The sequence below is a fragment of the Emys orbicularis genome, chromosome 16 (genome assembly GCF_028017835.1).
Source record: "Emys orbicularis isolate rEmyOrb1 chromosome 16, rEmyOrb1.hap1, whole genome shotgun sequence".
Taxonomy (NCBI): Eukaryota; Metazoa; Chordata; order Testudines; family Emydidae; genus Emys; species Emys orbicularis.
The window spans coordinates 450,148-457,299 of NC_088698.1; positions in this window are offsets into that span (position 1 = coordinate 450,148).

The following is a 7,152-nucleotide window of genomic DNA, read 5'->3' on the forward strand; positions in this document are numbered from 1 at the left end:
TATCTGCAGTAGGAGGGAAGGCAGTGGGGAGAGGTGATCAGAGCCCTGGCAGGGAGACCACACACTGATCTGCAGAGCCTGGCAGCTGCAGTGCTGAACCAATTCCTTTGAAGTCACTGATTAAACCAGGGAAGTGTCGCAACAGGATCCTCTGCTCGGGTTCAGGGGCTAAGTCAGCAGAAAGAGAAAGGACTTTGGCTGAGTGTGAAATGAAGAGAAACCCAGAGAGCCAAAGCTGCAAGGAGCTAGGAGCAGAGATAAGGAGGCGCAACTGCTTTTCTTTCCTGCTTCTTTTTGCGCTCTCCTGGTCATCCGCCCTAAGGGGCAGTCTCCTGTCCTCATACAGATAGTCTGTTGGACATCTTAACCAGGCGGGCTGGGGCTTTCAGCCCCTTCTCCTGGGCAAACAACAGCAGAACAACGCAGGGTCGGACAGCCCTGACAAGCGAGTCAGTTTCACACTGGTGTAAGTTCACTAACTTCACGGGAGCTACTCCTGATTTACACAAGTGTGAGGGGAGAGTCCAGCCTACTGAATGCCTGTGAACTGTTAGAGAAGCTCTTGGTGCTGGGTATGAGGGACGTGGAGCTGGGGAGAGGGAAAGAGCTACTCAAACCATTTCCATGTCCCGGAGCTAGGAAACTACTGCATCCCAGGGTTGCCCTCCCCCAGCTCTGAATGGGCTAGGACAGACACCTGGAAATAGCATCAGGAACTAGCAAAAATGGCTGGATCATTCATGGCCACCAATAGCACTGGGGTTATGCACATGCTAAGGGAATATGTAGGGACAGTGGGCTGAATCCTGGCCTCAGTTATGGGATAGAAGTCCAGGGAGCATCTCCGGGTCAGGTGTAACTGACTGCAGCCTTTGGCTCACTATTTAGTTATTAACCCAATGTGATGAAGTGGGGGATTTTCTTGTTTTTTTCTTGTTTTCGGTGGGGTTTCAATGGTTTGCATGCAGAGGGGGTGGGACTCAGTTTCCCTGGGTGTTACTGGTTTAACGAGGCGAGGGGAGAGGGAGTTTGTTGTTACAGAGGACCGGAGAGGGAACTTGGGACCCCAGCCAATGGCCTGGAGGATGGATACCCCAGCGACTGGTGACCTGAGACCCCGACCCGGAGACCCAGCTCAGGAGTTGCAGCCGGTTCTGGCCAGTGGGAGAACAATGGGCTGCAGAGTGAGAACCCAGTGACCTAACCAGCCGGTTAGAGCCAGAGCACAGAAGAGAGAAGAGGAGGCCCCAATTTACGACCCTGTTTACCTGGAGAGAAGACAATGGACAGAGGCGGGGCTTGGGGCCGGGGATCTCAGATGCCCAGCTGGGAAGCAGGGGGGCTCTGGGCTGGAGAGGGGGAGACTGGGATGTGCTGGGCTGAGGGAGGCCAGGCCTGAGGCCCTGAGAGTTTCCTGTGCTGTGTTCAACTCTCAATAAACCCTCCTGTTTTACGCTGGCTGGGAGTCACTCCGGTCTAGAGAACAGGGTTGCATCAACCCCTTCGGGGGTGGAGGCCCGGGGGGTCCAGAGCGAATGGACTCCCTGAGGGGGCCCACGGCGAGAAACAGGTGTGCGAAGGCTCAGAGAGGTGCGGCTCCAGGAGGTGGTGGGGCTTAACCCCGAGAGAGAGTGGACCCCCAAGAAGGGCTGTCGCACTGAAAAGGGCACCCCCCCATGGACTGCACGGGGCCAAGAGTGGGCACGATCTGTGAGTCCGTGACAACATGGTAGCAGAGGATGGTTCGTGGGTGCACCCTGTAGAGGTTTGGCTGCGAGCACCGGCGCTTTGCAGTGAGTGGCTGCCAGCGATAGAACAAGGGTATTGAACGGAACCAGCCTGGAAATGGCCTAGAACCAGCTCCGTAAGAGCGACCTGGCCCGTCTGTGCAGGGAGAGAGGGCTGAGCATGGGGAGGCTCACTAAGGAGCGGCTGATTGCTCAGCTTGTAGAGAATGACCCGTCTGAGGCACAGGCTCCAGGCCCCAGGGGGGCTCCCGGGGTGCCCAGAGAGCCGGGGAGTAGCCGGGGGGGCAGTCTGTGTAGCGACTGGGAGTGTGTCAGACCTGACTCCCCAGTCAGTACAGGGAGACCTCAGTCAGGTTCCTCCCTAGAGGAGCTGCGGAGACTGGAGCTGCAGCTGGAAGCAAAGGAGCTGGAGCTGGAGGAGCGGAGGCTGGTGGACTGTGTAGAACAGCGGAAGCATGAGTTGGAGTTGGACGAGCAGCGGGCCAAGAGGGCCTGCCGGGGGGGGTAAGTGGGGAAGTGCCCCAAGACGCCAGTGTTGGGGGGAATCTGGACACCAAACTGCTGCCCCAGTTTGAGGATGGGGGGGATATCGATGCCTACCTCACAGCCTTTGAGAAGGCTTGTGAACTGAACCAGATTGACCCTGCAAACAGGCTTCGCTGTCTGACCCCCCTGCTGGGTCCCAAAGCCATACAGGCGTTCAGCCAAATGGATGGTGTTGAGACGGGGGACTACGACCTGTTCAAACAGGCTTTGCTGTGGAAGTTTGAACTGACCCCCGAGGCGTACAGGAAGCGATTCCGGGGTGTACGCAAGACCTCAGGTGTCACTTACAAGGAAGTCACCAACTTGCTGGGGGAATATCTCCGCAACTGGGGGAAGGGCGCAGGGGCCACTACCGCAGAGGACGTGTATAACCTGGTGGGGTTGGAGCAGCTGTATGACATCTGCCCTCCAGACCTTAAGATGTGGCTAGTGGACCGGAAGCCCAAGGATCTGCGCAATGCAGGGGCACTGGCAGATGAGTTTGCGGACAGCAAATCGGGGGCAGGAGGGAGACCCACATCGGGGACTCAGAAGGGGAGTCCCACCTCAAGTGGGACTTGAGGGACCTGAAATGTAATTACTGTGGCCAAAAGGGACACAAGGTGGCACAGTGCCTGAAGATGAAGGAAATGGCGGCCAAGCAGAACCTGCGGGGTGTCAACTGGGTGGAAGCCCCTGAGAGGGGGCACCACTGGTCTAGGGGGGTGTAGTGGGGGGAGAGGGCTGTGCCAGGGGGAAGGGGAGTGCCAATGTTATAGCCGATGCTATACCACGGGGCGGGGGCCCTGAACTTCCCCAGGTCACTGGCTAAGTTACCCTGCTCCGTTCAGCCTCGAAGGGGGGAGAGATGTGATGAAGTGGGGGATTTTCTTGTTTTTTTTCTTGTTTTCGGTGAGGTTTCAATGGTTTGTATGCAGAGGGGGTGGGACTCAGTTTCCCTGGGTGTTACTGGTTTAACGAGGTGAGGGGAGAGGGAGTTTGTTGTTACAGAGGACCGGAGAGGGAACTTGGGACCCCAGCCAATGGCCTGGAGGATGGATACCCCAGCGACTGGTGACCTGAGACCCTTACCTGGAGACCCAGCTCAGGAGTTGCAGCCGGTTCTGGCCAGTGGGAGGACAATGGGCTGCAGAGTGAGGACCCAGTGACCTAACCAGCTGGTTCCAGCCAGAGGACAGAAGCGAGGAGAGGAGGCCCCAGTTTACGACCCTGTTTACCTGGAGAGAAGACAATGGACAGAGGTGGGGCTTGGGGCCGGGGATCTCAGATGCCCAGCTGGGAAGCAGGGGGGCTCTGGGCTGGAGAGGGGGAGCAGGGAGAGCCCACCTGGATGCAGGGAGACTGGGATGTGCTGGGCTGAGGGAGGCCAGGCCTGAGGCCCTGAGAGTTTCGTGCTGTGTTCAACTCTCAATAAACCCTCCTGTTTTACGCTGGTTGGGAGTCACTCCAGTCTAGAGAACAGGGTTGCATCAACCCCTTCGGGGGGTGGAGGTCCCAGGGGTCCAGAGCGAGGGGACTCCCTGAGGGGGCCCACGGCGAGAAAAAGGTGTGCTAAGGCTCAGAGAGGTGCGGCTCCAGGAGGTGGTGGGGCTTAACCCTGAGAGAGAGTGGACCCCCGAGAAGGGCTGTCGCACTGATAGGGGCACCCCCCCACGGACCGCACGGGGCCAAGAGTGGGCACGATCTGTGAGTCCGTGACACCCAATAAACCCCACTGACTGTGGATCTCCCGGGTAGCGTTAAACCCAATCTCTACCCAGATGCACACCCTCTCTGGCCCTTCTGAACACTAGCCATTCCTCTCACTGGCCTCAGAGCTCATCCGCTGCTGGCAGCTCCGGCAGGCGTGATGGACACAGAAGGCTCCTTTTGCTGTCCTCACATCTAGACCCCTAAATAAAGCAGCAGCACAGATTGTGCAGACACAGCATGTTCCAGAGCACCAGAGCTACGGAACTGCAAATGCTCATAACAGTCAGGCCAGGACAGTAATCAGCAAGTGACGAGGAACCAGAAGACGTGCTAAATGTGTAACAAAGCATGTGCACTGCAAACACCAGCCCAGAGCAGACCGGTGGTCTTTAGGACCCAGAGAGGGACGGAAATCTGCCTGTCTTGCTCGTAAACAAAACGAGCAGGGGGCAAAAGTTACACCCGATAATCGGATCTCCCCTGAAAATCCTGGGCTGCCTGGAGCTCAGACTAAAGCCCGGAGCTAGTCTGCTAGCCTGAGCGGCTCTAAAACTAGTTGCAATAATACAGCAGTTCCCATTGGCGTCTGGGGGTCTTTCTGCCCCTGAATGCTTCAGTCTTAGGATTTTGGACAGGGGGTCCCAAAACTAGCTGTTATAAAAGGAGGCTGGCTGGCGTCCTTACCCTGGTTACTTGCTCTGTTGACTGGCTGCAGCACAGAGATCCCGGAGGCAGAACAAAGGCTGGCCAAGGCATTGTTTCTCACTCTTGTTTTTCTGTTGTGGTCATGTGACCTCTCCTCCGCTAGTTCAACTGCTGAAGTCAGCTGTTTGCTGTAGTTTGCTTCGGGAAGCACAGAGCGAATACAGCTCAGGGCAGCAGGAGTTCTGGAATGGAAAACTGGGGGCAAGGACCTAATCAAAGCCCCGAATGGGTCAACGCATTGGGTTTGATTATTAATAAAATCAAAGGGAAAAGATTCAAAATAGCCTGAGTTCTAGTCCTGGGTTTAGATTAAGTCTGTTCCCAGATCATTTAGAACTTCACCTAGAATTTAAAAGAAATAACTCTTCCCCATCAGATCAGACCCGAAATTCAGAGTCAGTAGGGCCATAACTGCTCAAGTATGTACCCTACCCTAACTCCACTTGAAACCCCGTTTAAGAATTCCCCACACAAGAAAACTCCACTAGGACAATGTCAGGGCTGTAAAGCAAAACGTTCAAAAGCCAGGAAGTGTCAAAGCCCAGGGTGCATGTGCAACCTTAACTCTGCCCCCTTGTGTGTGTGCGCATCACAACACGGCCTGTCATTCCATGACCACAGACAGCTATTTCTGGGCTCATTCAGGGCTTATTCCTACAAGGTGCTGATCACCCTCAGCTCCCACTGACTTCAATGGGGAGCTGAGGCACTCAGCATCTTGAAAGACGGCACACTCAGTGACTAGATTGGACCAGCGCAGAGTGAATGGGGCAGCCATGCTTATTTTTATCCTTTAACGATTGGGCACCTGCCCCACTCACTGCCCACTCTCCAACCTGCACAGACAGCCCAGGTGTGTTCTGTTAGGGTACGTTTACACCAAGTCTCAGAGCCTGGGTCAACTGTTGGGCTCAGGCAGTGAGTCTAAAAATAGCAGGGTAGATCTTTGGGAGCTGGAGTTTGGGTTCTGAGAGCCACCCCTCTTGTGGGGTTTCAGAGCCTGGCCTCCAGCCCAAGCCTGAACGTCAACACTGCAATTTTTAGCCCTGCAGCCCACACCAGCTGACCCGGGCCAGCCATGGCTGTGTCGTGGGTCCTTTATTGCAGTGTAGAGGTACTCTTAGTTCACCATCTTCAATGGATTTACACAGAGCTATAGGGAGAGGAAAGAAATAACTGAGGAGCTCAAACAAACATATCATAGATGGGTTCTTCTTCAGCTGTCAAGGACAGAGACTTGCTGTCAGGGATCTGAAAGAGGCCAAAAGCCCCACCATACACTTGGACTGAGCAAGTGGTCAGTGAAGATGATCAAGGAAACCTCTTCCCAGCTCTGCCCAGGACTTGCTGTGTGACTTGGGCAAATCATTTCATCTCTCCCTGCCTCCATTTCCTCACCCACCCTTTGGTAGGGGTCATGGCATCCATTTTTACAGGTGGCTGTAAAAAGTCGTGTTAAACCAGGCGATTAATAAAAACTTATTTAAATGTGTCAATATGAATGTGTCCCCCTTCATACTCGTGGTAGTAAAAGACGGTACCAGTAACAGTCATGTCTACACAGACGGCTCTGTTAAAGAAAATATATTACACCCCTGGGGAAGTTGGGAGCTTTGGCGGGGTGAACCCTCTTTTTCAAGTGGCCAGAAAGCGTAGTAAAACTTTAAATAGAAGACAGGTAACAGCTTGGCTTTCAGACCAGGATGCTTACACTTTACACAAACCGGCTCGAATATGTTTTAAAAGAAACAAGACAATTGATTCAGATGTGGATGCGCAATGGCAGGCAGATTTGGTGGATATGCACCGGTTCTCCAAACACAACAGCAGTTTTAAGTACATCTTAACAGTGATAGACATTCTATCCAAATATGCATGGGCCTTAGGCCTAAAAGACAAGACGAGTGGTGAGGTATCCAAGGCCTTTAAAGCCATTTTCAGTGAAGGTTGCATGCCTCAAAAATTACAAACCGATCGGGGGAAAGAATTTTTAAACAAACCTTTAAGCAGATTTTTAAAGCGGTATGGAGTTCACCATTTTGTTACTAATAATGAAGTCAAAGCAGGGGCTGTGGAGCGATTTAACAGAACTTTAAAAAACTAGGATGTGGAGATACTTCACAGCCCATAACACCTTTCGCTACATTGATGGGTTACCTGACTTTATAAAGAGTTACAACCAGAGCTTTCACAGAACTATACGTACCAGACTCACTGATGTTAACCCTTCAAATTCTCTGAAGGTATGGAAAACGGTTTACGGAGATGGTTTTAAAATAAAACTGGTTGTTGCCCCTTTTAGAAAAGGTGACCACGTGAGACTATCTAAAACCAAAGACGCTTTTGAAAAAGGTTATGAACAGACGTTTACCGATGAGATATTCATAGTGGATGAAGCCTTAACCAGGGGCCAGAGACCTGTATACCGATTAAAAGATTACGAGGGTGAGGCAGTTACTGG